This window comes from Eutrema salsugineum, unplaced genomic scaffold (genome assembly GCF_000478725.1).
Source record: "Eutrema salsugineum unplaced genomic scaffold, Eutsalg1_0 scaffold_1, whole genome shotgun sequence".
NCBI lineage: Eukaryota > Viridiplantae > Streptophyta > Magnoliopsida > Brassicales > Brassicaceae > Eutrema > Eutrema salsugineum.
In genome coordinates this window covers 15,086,886-15,097,454 of record NW_006256909.1, presented here as the reverse complement: position 1 = coordinate 15,097,454, position 10,569 = coordinate 15,086,886, and the positions used below count along the sequence as shown (strand labels likewise).

General features: G+C 35.6%; 1 pseudogene; it reads left to right on the top strand.

Moving 5' to 3' along the window:
• The first annotated feature begins 4,880 nt into the window (after positions 1-4,880).
• LOC112082174 lies at positions 4,881-6,952 on the top strand (annotated as a pseudogene).
• The last annotated feature ends 3,617 nt before the right edge of the window (positions 6,953-10,569 follow it).

Sequence of the window (10,569 nt, the reverse complement as noted above, 5' to 3'; positions counted from 1 at the left end):
TGCTTGTAGAAAAAAAGGTAAAGGGATGTTTTGTAAATTTCTTTATCAAAACATTGTAGAAAAACGTTTGAGATCACGCGCCTAATTTACGATTCTTCTGTTCCTACTAATTGCAATTTCTCATTCAGAAATGGATTTAACTTTTTTTTTTTTACAAAAATCTGCGAATGCTATCAGATGTTACCCAAATTAAAAGTTGTGTTATCACTAGGCACTATGTTGTAATTATAATTTGTATATCTGACTCCGTAACAATATTAATCTTCAAAATTGGCTGTACCAGTTATTTGTTAAAGGGATTGTGAGGTTATCAACACTTTTCAGTAGAGATGACCCATGTACACTATTAGAGCAAAACCACCTATCATCCAAACAGTGGAGTATGCTCGACGAGAAACGATTTGTATTTGCTTCTGTCATTGAAAAGTTAATGGCTTCCATTTTTTTTTTGCCTGCTCCTGCAACAACCTAAAAACCAAACAAATTAGCTGACTTATCAACCAAAGTATATACAAAATGAAGCAACACGAAAAAAGCAACTAACTCTTTGAATAGCTTTCTCTACATCACATAAAATAAATAAAAAGGAAATCAGCTAAAATCAAAGCAACTTAACTAAGACAAGAACAATGTGAAATCTCAAGGAATCAATCATTGAAGAAACAATGCTTCAAAGAAACCACATTAAGGTGGTCCATTAGTCGCATTAATTGCAATTCACAATTTTTGTAGCGCCGATCTTGCAAAGCCTTCTTAACGGCTACTGACTCTCCAGTTTCCAAGCACTTCGCCTAGAATGGTAAGTTCATAAATTAATCAGAAATGGAAAAAAAAGCTATCGCCTAGAACAGCTAGCAGTGACAAGCACAAAAGTTACCTGGAATACAATTCCAAATTAAAAGATCCTGTTCATGCATCAGATTTCTTCTCGAGTTGGAGTACCATGAACCTGTTCCTCAATCCCTTCTGTAATGAGCTGTCAAGTCCATCTGTCTTAGCTCTAGAATCATCTATTGTCGGTATAAATATGAAGTGATGTAGAAACCCTAATCTTTAAACTTATACACTCCGAAACCAGACTTCCCCACATCAGGCTAGCAATTTGAAATCTTATATAAACCATCATAGACATAAAACTTAGAGCTAACACTGTTCTCTAATCACCCTTACCTCAATATCATGGTACCTACTCCTCTGTCTTTCTAGATTCCCACTTTCTAGCTATTTTTTTATGTTGACGTTTAAATTGCAAAAAGTAGTTGGCTTTTCAAATGTTTTTGGGATTAGTTTAGGTTTCGGTTTAACATCCAAATTATATTAAGAAAGAAAAAAAATTTTAGATTGGTTTATTTGTTTTTAGTGGTTTCTTCTACTTCAAACATGAATTTATTACCGATTTTGGGATTTAGATAATAAATTAGATAAACTCTTATGGCTTATGTTGACTCTGTGGCGGTGGCATCATGGGAGATGGCCAGACTGGATGAGGAATACTCTGGCACGTATTGCGCATCAATACAGAGAAGCAGTAGCTCCTCATCCAGTCTGGCCGTCTTCCATGATGCCACCGCCACTGGGTCAACACAGGCCAGTTTCTTTCAACATGCATCAGCCACCAAATCTTGGTATGCGTTCACAAGCATCCAGCAATGAAAATGCATGGAACCTCAACTTTAACGTGTTGTTACTTCTAGGGTTATGGGTATGGGTATAATCCAGAATTCTCACTTGGCTGCAAACATGCTGTTGCTTCTGGGGTTAATAGTAACAGATCAAAGGGTTTAGAAGATATTTGTTGGAAAAAGGATCATTCGCTAAGTAGTGAGCAAGTTCATTGTAAGCTGAGATTACATGTACTTGTACTCTTTCTTATTTGTAAGAAGTTTCATCATTACTAGAAATAATCCTGGTTTTGTTGAATTCTTCATCAGTTTCCATAGTTTAACTAAAATGAACATATTTATAGATTTTTTTCCTAATTTTTCTTTCGTAAATTAAATTTATTTATTTTAATAGATAATTAGAAAATCTCTTCAACACCAGACATAGACAATGGTATGAGTATTATTTTTCTCACCACACAAAATTGGTAAAGAATCGTCTACAAGTGGGAAATACATACAGTTATGCTATTTTTTATAACTATTTTTCCTAATTCAGAAAGAGTGATTGAGGTCAATATACATAGTTGACTAGTTTATTAGATATATGGTAATATTATTTTAAAAATTAGAAAAGTAACAAAGAGAAACTTTTTTTAAGCCATTAAGGTCCTTCTCTTTTTGATTTAGTTACGCAAATGCCATTATGATAAAAAGATTATTCTTATATTAGTTTCTCAGTACCACTGTTCATCTACCGTAATATTATTGTTCATCTGTTGGAAAAAATTCATATTCATCACCAATAGTATTGTTCATATTTGCCAAAATTTGAATAATAAGTTAACATTTAATAAAAAACTATTTGGCTAAAATGCTAACAAGTTATATAGTATATTAATGTGCTAACAGTAATATTTAATATTATTATTAACCTGCTAATAATCAAATTATACCGATAACAATAGTAAAGTATTTGGTTGTATTGTTAACAAGTATTAGTTTTATTGTTAGCAGGTTAATAATAATATCAAATATTATTGTTAGCACGTTAACAAATATTATATCTTATTGTTAGCTCGTTAACAGGTCTCATACATATTGTTAACACGTTATAAGTATCAGATATTAATGTTAACATGTTAACCAAATAAATATCCAGTAAATTTTAACTATCATAACATGCTAACAATGTACCTACTCCACTGTAATCGCTTAAATTCTAATTAATGAAGATGTTCAAAAAAAAAGTAAAAAATATTTGTTTTTTTCCTTTACAAAGTTAACATGATAACAATGATTGCAACAAATTACATAGAAGTATATCGATAACAATGACATATTATATGCTAACATTAGTATCCATTGATAATACCGTTGTGGTGGTGATGGTGACCAGAGACGATATATACCGGATTGTTTAATTCTAATTTGATCGGCTTTAAAGAGTTTCCTTCGAAAATCAGACAAATCGAAGTACAAATTGGACTCGTTGAACTTGAAATCTGAATCAATGGCGATGTGGTAAGATGGATCTGCAGGAAGGTAGTGATGATTCAGCCATGAGTACTGGATTTTTGTGAACGATTTTGAGATGATAAAGAATAAAAAATGGCAAGGTGAGAGAATATGTGAGCAGATTTTTAAATTAAAGAAAAAAAGGTAAAGGAGTGTTTTGTAAATTTCTTTATCAAAACATTGTAGAAAAACGTGTGAGATCACGCGCCTAATTTACGATTCTTCTGTTCCTACTAATTGTAATTTCTCATTCAGAAATGGATTTAACTTTTTTTTTTTGCAAAAATCTGCGAATGCTATCAGATGTTACCCAAATTAAAAGTCGTGTTATCACTAGGCACTATGTTGTAATTATAATTTGTATATCTGACTCCGTAACAATATTAATCTTCAAAATTGGCTGTACCAGTTATTTGTTAAGGGGATTGTGAGGTTATCAACACTTTTCAGTATTCACTTCATTGTTAATAATATCATCAAGTAATGAATACTAATTACGAGATTAGCATTCTCATTAGAACGTAACGCCCACACGCTGTATTCACGTGTGGGTCCTCCTTGTATCTTTGAAAGAATTCTGAAGTTTAGACACAGTAGGAGAGAGGAGAAAAAAGAGAGAGAGTCTTTACTCTTCTTCAGTGTGGGAGAGAGAAAGAGAACGGAGAGCTGTAAAGCACATGACCTCAATACCATTGTAGCCTCAGCCTCCGGCTACAGCTCCTCAGCCGCTGCAGCTTCGCGTCGGTGATGCTTTGAAACATTGTCCCGATATGGATACAGACAAGGTTTTGTTTTTTACCTTTCCGTTTGTTTGCGTCTCTCTTTCTCTGTTTGATCCTCTTACGTCTGTGTTTGGTAAACTATGCATTTCAATCTTACGTTTGGTGGGTGTTTCTAGATCTCGGCTAGATCTAGCTACGGTTTTTCTTGTTTCGGTGTCCCAGCCAATCGATCTGTGTTCTTGGGCTCGTTCGTGTTGTTTTCTTATTTGATCTCACACGAAGTGTCTTTACTCATCGAAGATGACGAATTTGACTTGATAGTAGCTAGTCTTACTTTTTTGTATTCAGATGAAAGTTTCAACCTTTTCCTAGTGAAGATCCTGATTCAGTAGTATTAACCTTTGAAGAGAAAATAATTAGGGTACAGAAAATTTAAGAGCAAGAACACGATGTAGATGCTTGTTTTACTGATTAATTTAGTTTTTCCCTTTCATTTATAAAATATTTCCTCAGGTGAATTTTATTACTTTATTTGGCTTTTGTTATTCATATTAGGTTGTTTGATGCAACACTGTTCACTCTAAAAAGTACTTGTGGGTCTTCGAGTTGTAATCTTGACAGGTTTTGTAGTCTTCGTGTAATTATGTGATTCTTGGCCCATTCTTTCTTTTAGCAGTCTATATTGATTCTGAACTCTCTTTTGTTTTGTTGTGTTCTTTTGGTTTGTTCTTCATTCTGAACAGTGTTTGCTCCATGGTGTGTAATGATTGTATCTTTTGAATGTACAGATTTGATGTCCACAAAAATAGTTGACATCCTAATGTTGCTGGGTTTGAAAGCTATTTAAAAGACCATATGCTTGACATACACTGAGTGAAGAAGGATTCAAATAATTTAGATTGGTTTTTCTATTGGTTATTATTTTGTGATCTGATGTTTATTAGGGGAGAAATCACTAAATGTTACCAGTTTCCTTTATTCTTTGGTGAAAAGAATAGTTTAATGCTTGTAATAATATGTTCTTGTTTGATTGCAGGAAATGTCTGCTGCTGTTATAGAGGGAAATGATGCTGTTACCGGTCACATCATTTCCACTACAATTGGAGGCAAAAACGGTGAACCTAAACAGGTAGGATTATATTTACAAATGATGCAGTTATTGCTCATGAATTCGGTGCACACTACCGTGTGTAAGGTTACCTAAGTTTTAGGGTTAATCATGTGTGGCTCATTAATGCCAACTTTAAGTAGGCCTATTCGCTTATGTTTCCTCCTTCTAGCTTTTACAGACAATTAGTTACATGGCCGAGCGGGTTGTTGGAACAGGATCTTTCGGAATTGTATTCCAGGTAACTTTTGTGCTTGTAGATTTTATAGGCAATAGTTTTTTTCTTCCATTTCTGATCAATTTATGAACTTACCTTTCTAGGCGAAGTGCTTGAAAACTGGAGAATCAGTAGCCATTAAGAAGGTTTTGCAAGATCGGCGCTAAAAAAACCGTGAGTTGCAATTAATGCGACTAATAGACCACCCTAATGTGGTTTCTTTGAAGCATTGTTTCTTCTCTACAACGAGTAGAGATGAGCTCTTCCTCAACCTTGTTATGGAGTATGTACCCGAGACTTTGTACCGGGTTTTGAAGCACTATACTAGTTCAAACCAGAGGATGCCTTATTTCTATGTCAAACTTTACGCATACCAGGTATGCATTGTTATCTGCCACAAATATTCTTGCTTTTTTCTTATTGATCCTGAAACGGGTTAGCAAATATGTTGTGCAGATCTTCAGAGGCTTGGCTTATATCCATATTGGTCCTGGTGTCTGCCACAGAGATGTGAAACCACATAACCTTTTGGTTTGTCTTCAGTAACCATTACTAGGCTGTAATCCAATTCTCTAGTGCGTTCGGTAGGTTGATCCCCTCACTCATCAGTGTAAGCTGTGTGATTTTGGAAGTGGAAAATTGTTGGTAAGGGTTTACCTTATTTATGCTGTTTTATTTATTTTTCCACTTCTTATGTGTTATGTCTCATGAAATCAATTGCATTTTGTTTTCATGATCTTTGCAACATGTGACTATTCACTTCAGATGAAAGGTGAACCAAACATATCATATATCTGCTCTCGGTATTACCGCGCTCCAGAACTCATCTTTGGGGCCACTAAGTATACATCCTCCATAGATATATGGTCTGCTGGTTGTGTTTTGGCAGAGCTCCTTCTTGGTCAGGTTAGTGTAAACTATTTATCCATTAAGTATCTTGAGAACTAAAGCATCTCTCCAATATCTTTGACAATCATTTTGATATTTATTTATCTTCAGCCGTTATTCCCCGGAGAAAATTCTGTGGACCAGCTAGTGGAGATCATCAAGGTGAAGTCTCATTTTGATTAGAGTTTACCTTGGCGTCATTATAGAAAATTCCTATAATCTAATAGATTTGTCATTTTGATTAAAATTTTGTTCTGTTTAGGTTTTTGGTACTCCAACTTGAGAAGAAATCCGATGCATGAATCCAAACTACACAAACTTTAGGTTCCCAAAAATCAAAGCTCACCCGTGGCATAAGGTATTTTATATGCATGTTACGTTCTAACTTTTCTGATCCTTAAGAGAAAAAAGAAAAGCTGAAACAATACACATACTACTTTATGACCTCCAGGTTTTCCATAAGCAGATGCCTCCAGAAGTCATTGACCTCGCATCTCGGCTTCTTCAATATTCACCGAGTCTACAATATTCACCGAGTCTACGTTGCACTACAGTCACTATCTCTACACGACCACGTATTCTTAGTTGTTAGAGTGGTTCTCTATGTTTGGACATGCACTGTTCAATGATGATGAGGCTTTTGAACTGACATGTGTTATGTTTCCGTGTCTAAAAGCTCGAAGCATGTGCTCATCCATTTTTCAATGAACTACGTGAGCCTAATGCTCGTCTTCCAAACGGCCGACCTCTACCACCGTTGTTAAACTTCAAACAAGAGGTACGTTAGTCCACTTTCCTGAAACCTAACATTCTTTCTCTCTCTGTTTGAATGTTCAAAGAGTTATCTGGAGCTTCCCCAGAGCTTATAAACAGGCTAGTACCAGAGCACGTTAGGTGACAGATGGGTGGAGGCTTTCCATTTCAAGCTGCTCCGTATAAACGACTTCGAAACCAAGATGCTTTGTTTCTTGGTAGAAAAGCCCATCAAGCATTTGCTTGGGGCTATAGAATTTCAATTAATTTAGGGGCCATTTTGTATAAATATGAGTTGGTTAAGTTGGTGCAGTGATCTATGAAAAATGTGTTTATTTGTTATTGTATTTGGCATATTTTATTTTTAATTAACATTATATTATAGAATTAGCTTTTCTTAAACAACTTAAAACAGAACAAATGAAATAAATATACAAAACTACATCGTCCACCTTATTGTTTACATCTACTAAAATGAAGAAAATAACCTATAAATTCTTAGGTGGTAGGGGGGTTATTGGGGGATAACACGTTTTCTAATTTGGGTAACAACTGATAGCATTTTCAGATTTTTTCAAAAAAAAATAAGTTAAATTAATTTCTGAATTGGGAAAAAGATTAAAAAAACCTCAAAAAGAAAGAAAAATTTATAAAAAAACAGCATATTTGTATTCCTACTTGTAGGCGATTCTTTACCAATCTTGCGTGGTGAAAAAATAATACTCATATTTTTGTCCATGTTTGGTGTTGAAGAGATTCTATTACAAAGATAAGTTTACTTTTATGGAAAAAAAATTAGAAAAAAAATATATATATACATTGTTCACTAGACCTAAAACTATGGAAACTAATGAAGAATTCAACAAAATCAGGATTTTTTCTAGTAATGATGAAACTTATTACAAATAAGAAAGATTACAAGTACATGTAATCCCAGCTTACAATGAACCTGCTCACTACTTAGCAAAAAAAAAACTTTTTCCAACAATGTTTTCTATTCTAGTTAGATTTATTCCCCTATCTGGTTAACCCCTCTACTTCATTGTGACTTTTTATATTCTTCACTTTCTGGTCAATATATATGCTTCTTGTACAATTACATGTAATCCCAGTTTCCCACTCTAAAACCAAACTTCCACACATCAAGCCAGCAATCTGAAATATAAACATCATAGACATAAACCTTAGAGCTAACACTGTTCTCATTCTTAAACCCTCTAATCACCCGTACCTCAATATCATGGTATCTCCATGTGTCTTCATCATCCTCGTAATTACCTGAGACGATAATGCTGGTGGCTATCGGTTCATCTCCCCACCGAGCACAGTTCATGACGGTAAAAGAACACGTCGCCGATCTCAACACCGGGGATTGAACCCACTAAGTATTTACCTGGGGTTGAGATCGGCGACGTGTTCCCTTACCGTCATGAACCTGTGCTCTCAGTGGGCTTACACAGCCAGCTACAACGTAGCTCCCAAAGGTGAACCGATTGCCCACCAGAATTGTCGTCTCAGATAATTTGAGGATGATGAAGACGTACGTGGCTTGTTACATTAGTCCCAGCAAAGACCCAAATGTGACATTACGGAAACTACTCAGTTACAGATGGTGAGCTTCACGTTCAGTTCATCAGCGACCCATAGTCCAGGCTTAGCTCCGATAACAAGGGAACATCAAAAGAAAAAAAAAACATTATTAAAGCTAAGCCTGGACTATGGGTCAGCAGATGAACTGGACGGGAAGCTTGCCATCTGTAACTGAGTAGTTTCCTTGTTTCTGTATTTTTCTTTATGTCTTTACCAAGATAGCTCTCCTGAATGCTTAAGCTTGAGGTAATTTCTCAAATAAATGTTCTTTTTTTTGGTCAAAACCTAAAAGTATATTCATTTTCTAAATCAAAAACATTTATTATGATAGATATTTGGCTAGTGGATAGTGGTATATGCTCGTATTCATATAATAATCGAATGATGTTTGTATACATGTAAGTCGTCCTCATTTAATTTTCTAAACCAAAACCATTTATGATCAACGAGATTTTGGATTGTATATGCTGAATTCGCTGATCGTATGTATTCGTATAATAGTCAAATGATGTTTGTGTACATGCAAAACTTCCACAACATATATCTTTAAGGTGAAGGTAATATCGGCCGCGTTTTCATTCTACAGTTCGTTAATTTTTCTTTATCCAATTCCTAGGTGGAGGCCAGAATTTCTGAAATATGTTTCACACCGGCTTTATATTATAGTAGCTACGAAGAACATAACAACACATTACTATACTATCATATTTATCTAACATTATTATAATAATAATAAAGAAAAAGTTATAACATTATATATAAAAAAGTGAAGTCTCATTTTGATAAGAGTTTACCTTGGCGTCATTGTAAAAAATTCCTAAAATCTAACAGATTTGTCATTTTGATTAAAATTTCGTTCTGTTTAGGTTCTTGGTACTCCAACTACAAAGAAATCAAAGACCACTGATGGATACTATCTCGACACGGAGGCTGACGACAGCGAAATTGAATTAAACTTTATCGATTGTTGGCTTTTGTTCATGAAGCAAGCTTCTCCTTTGAATCTCTGTGTAGTCTTTGATTCAAATGTATATTTTGTTGTTGGTAGTCTTAATAAAGTATTTTGATGATAACCAAAGCTAATTATTGAGTACTGATGAAAGCTTGAAGATTGAAGCGACTACTTTGAGGGCAAACGAAACGTGTTTGTCATTTATGTGTTCAAGGCTTCTATAAATTCTAATTTTACTTCTATTTTATGTTGTTTTCATTTGGCTTCAATTTCTGTACTCGAAATTAAGTAAAAATATAATTTTTTTTCAAACGTTAAAGGATCATCACAAGGTTCTTTAGAAATCAAGATGAAGTCCTTTACATATTTGGTTTAGCTCTCAAAAGTGTGACCAACATGGTGTGTAAGAGAATAATCTGTAAGTTTTTGATCACTCGCTCAAGATAGGGTGTGTACATTAGACTCGATTAAAACTGTGACCAACTAAACCGTCAGCTCGAGCCAAAACTCGCACAACCAGAAATTTGTTTAAGGAAAACTAAGGGATCGGAAACTTTTAGGGTTTATCGTCAAGAACAGTAAGATCGAAAGAAAGTTTTTCTTGCTGTAAAAGTGTTTAGCCCTTATTGCTTAGGGTTGCAAAAGTTACAGAATGAATTGTATACATCATCTATTTATACTAATTCTCCGAACCGCCTAGCCGAGAATCTCGGGAGAGATTTTCGGAATATTTCCTTATCGCCTCGTGCGTCTCACCGCCTTTGTATTTCGCCTAGGGTTTTTATGGGCTTCGTCTCTCAAGGCCTTGGTTCAGCCCATCTGAACCTTTCCACGGCTCGGCCCATCTAACTTCTCCACGGCTCGGCCCGTCTAACTTCTCCACGGCTCGGCCCACTTGCCATTTTACTGGAGACATGAACTGGTCCACCTCACGGAGGCGCGGCTCGGCCCAAGCATGTTGGAGTGGGGCTCGGCCCATTTCTTACGATACGGCTCGCCCCAGCTATCTTTCTTCACGGCTCTCCCTACTGGACTATCTTCATGGCTCTCCCACTTGGTGACCGCGGCTCTCCCAATTGTCTTGGTGAGCACGGCTCTCCCACTTGGTGACAACGGCTCTCCCACTTGGTGACCACGGCTCTCCCACTTGTCTTGGTGAGCACGGCTCGGCTACTTTGTCTTTCTTCCATACTTAGTCATTTTGAGATGGTTTTATCTTC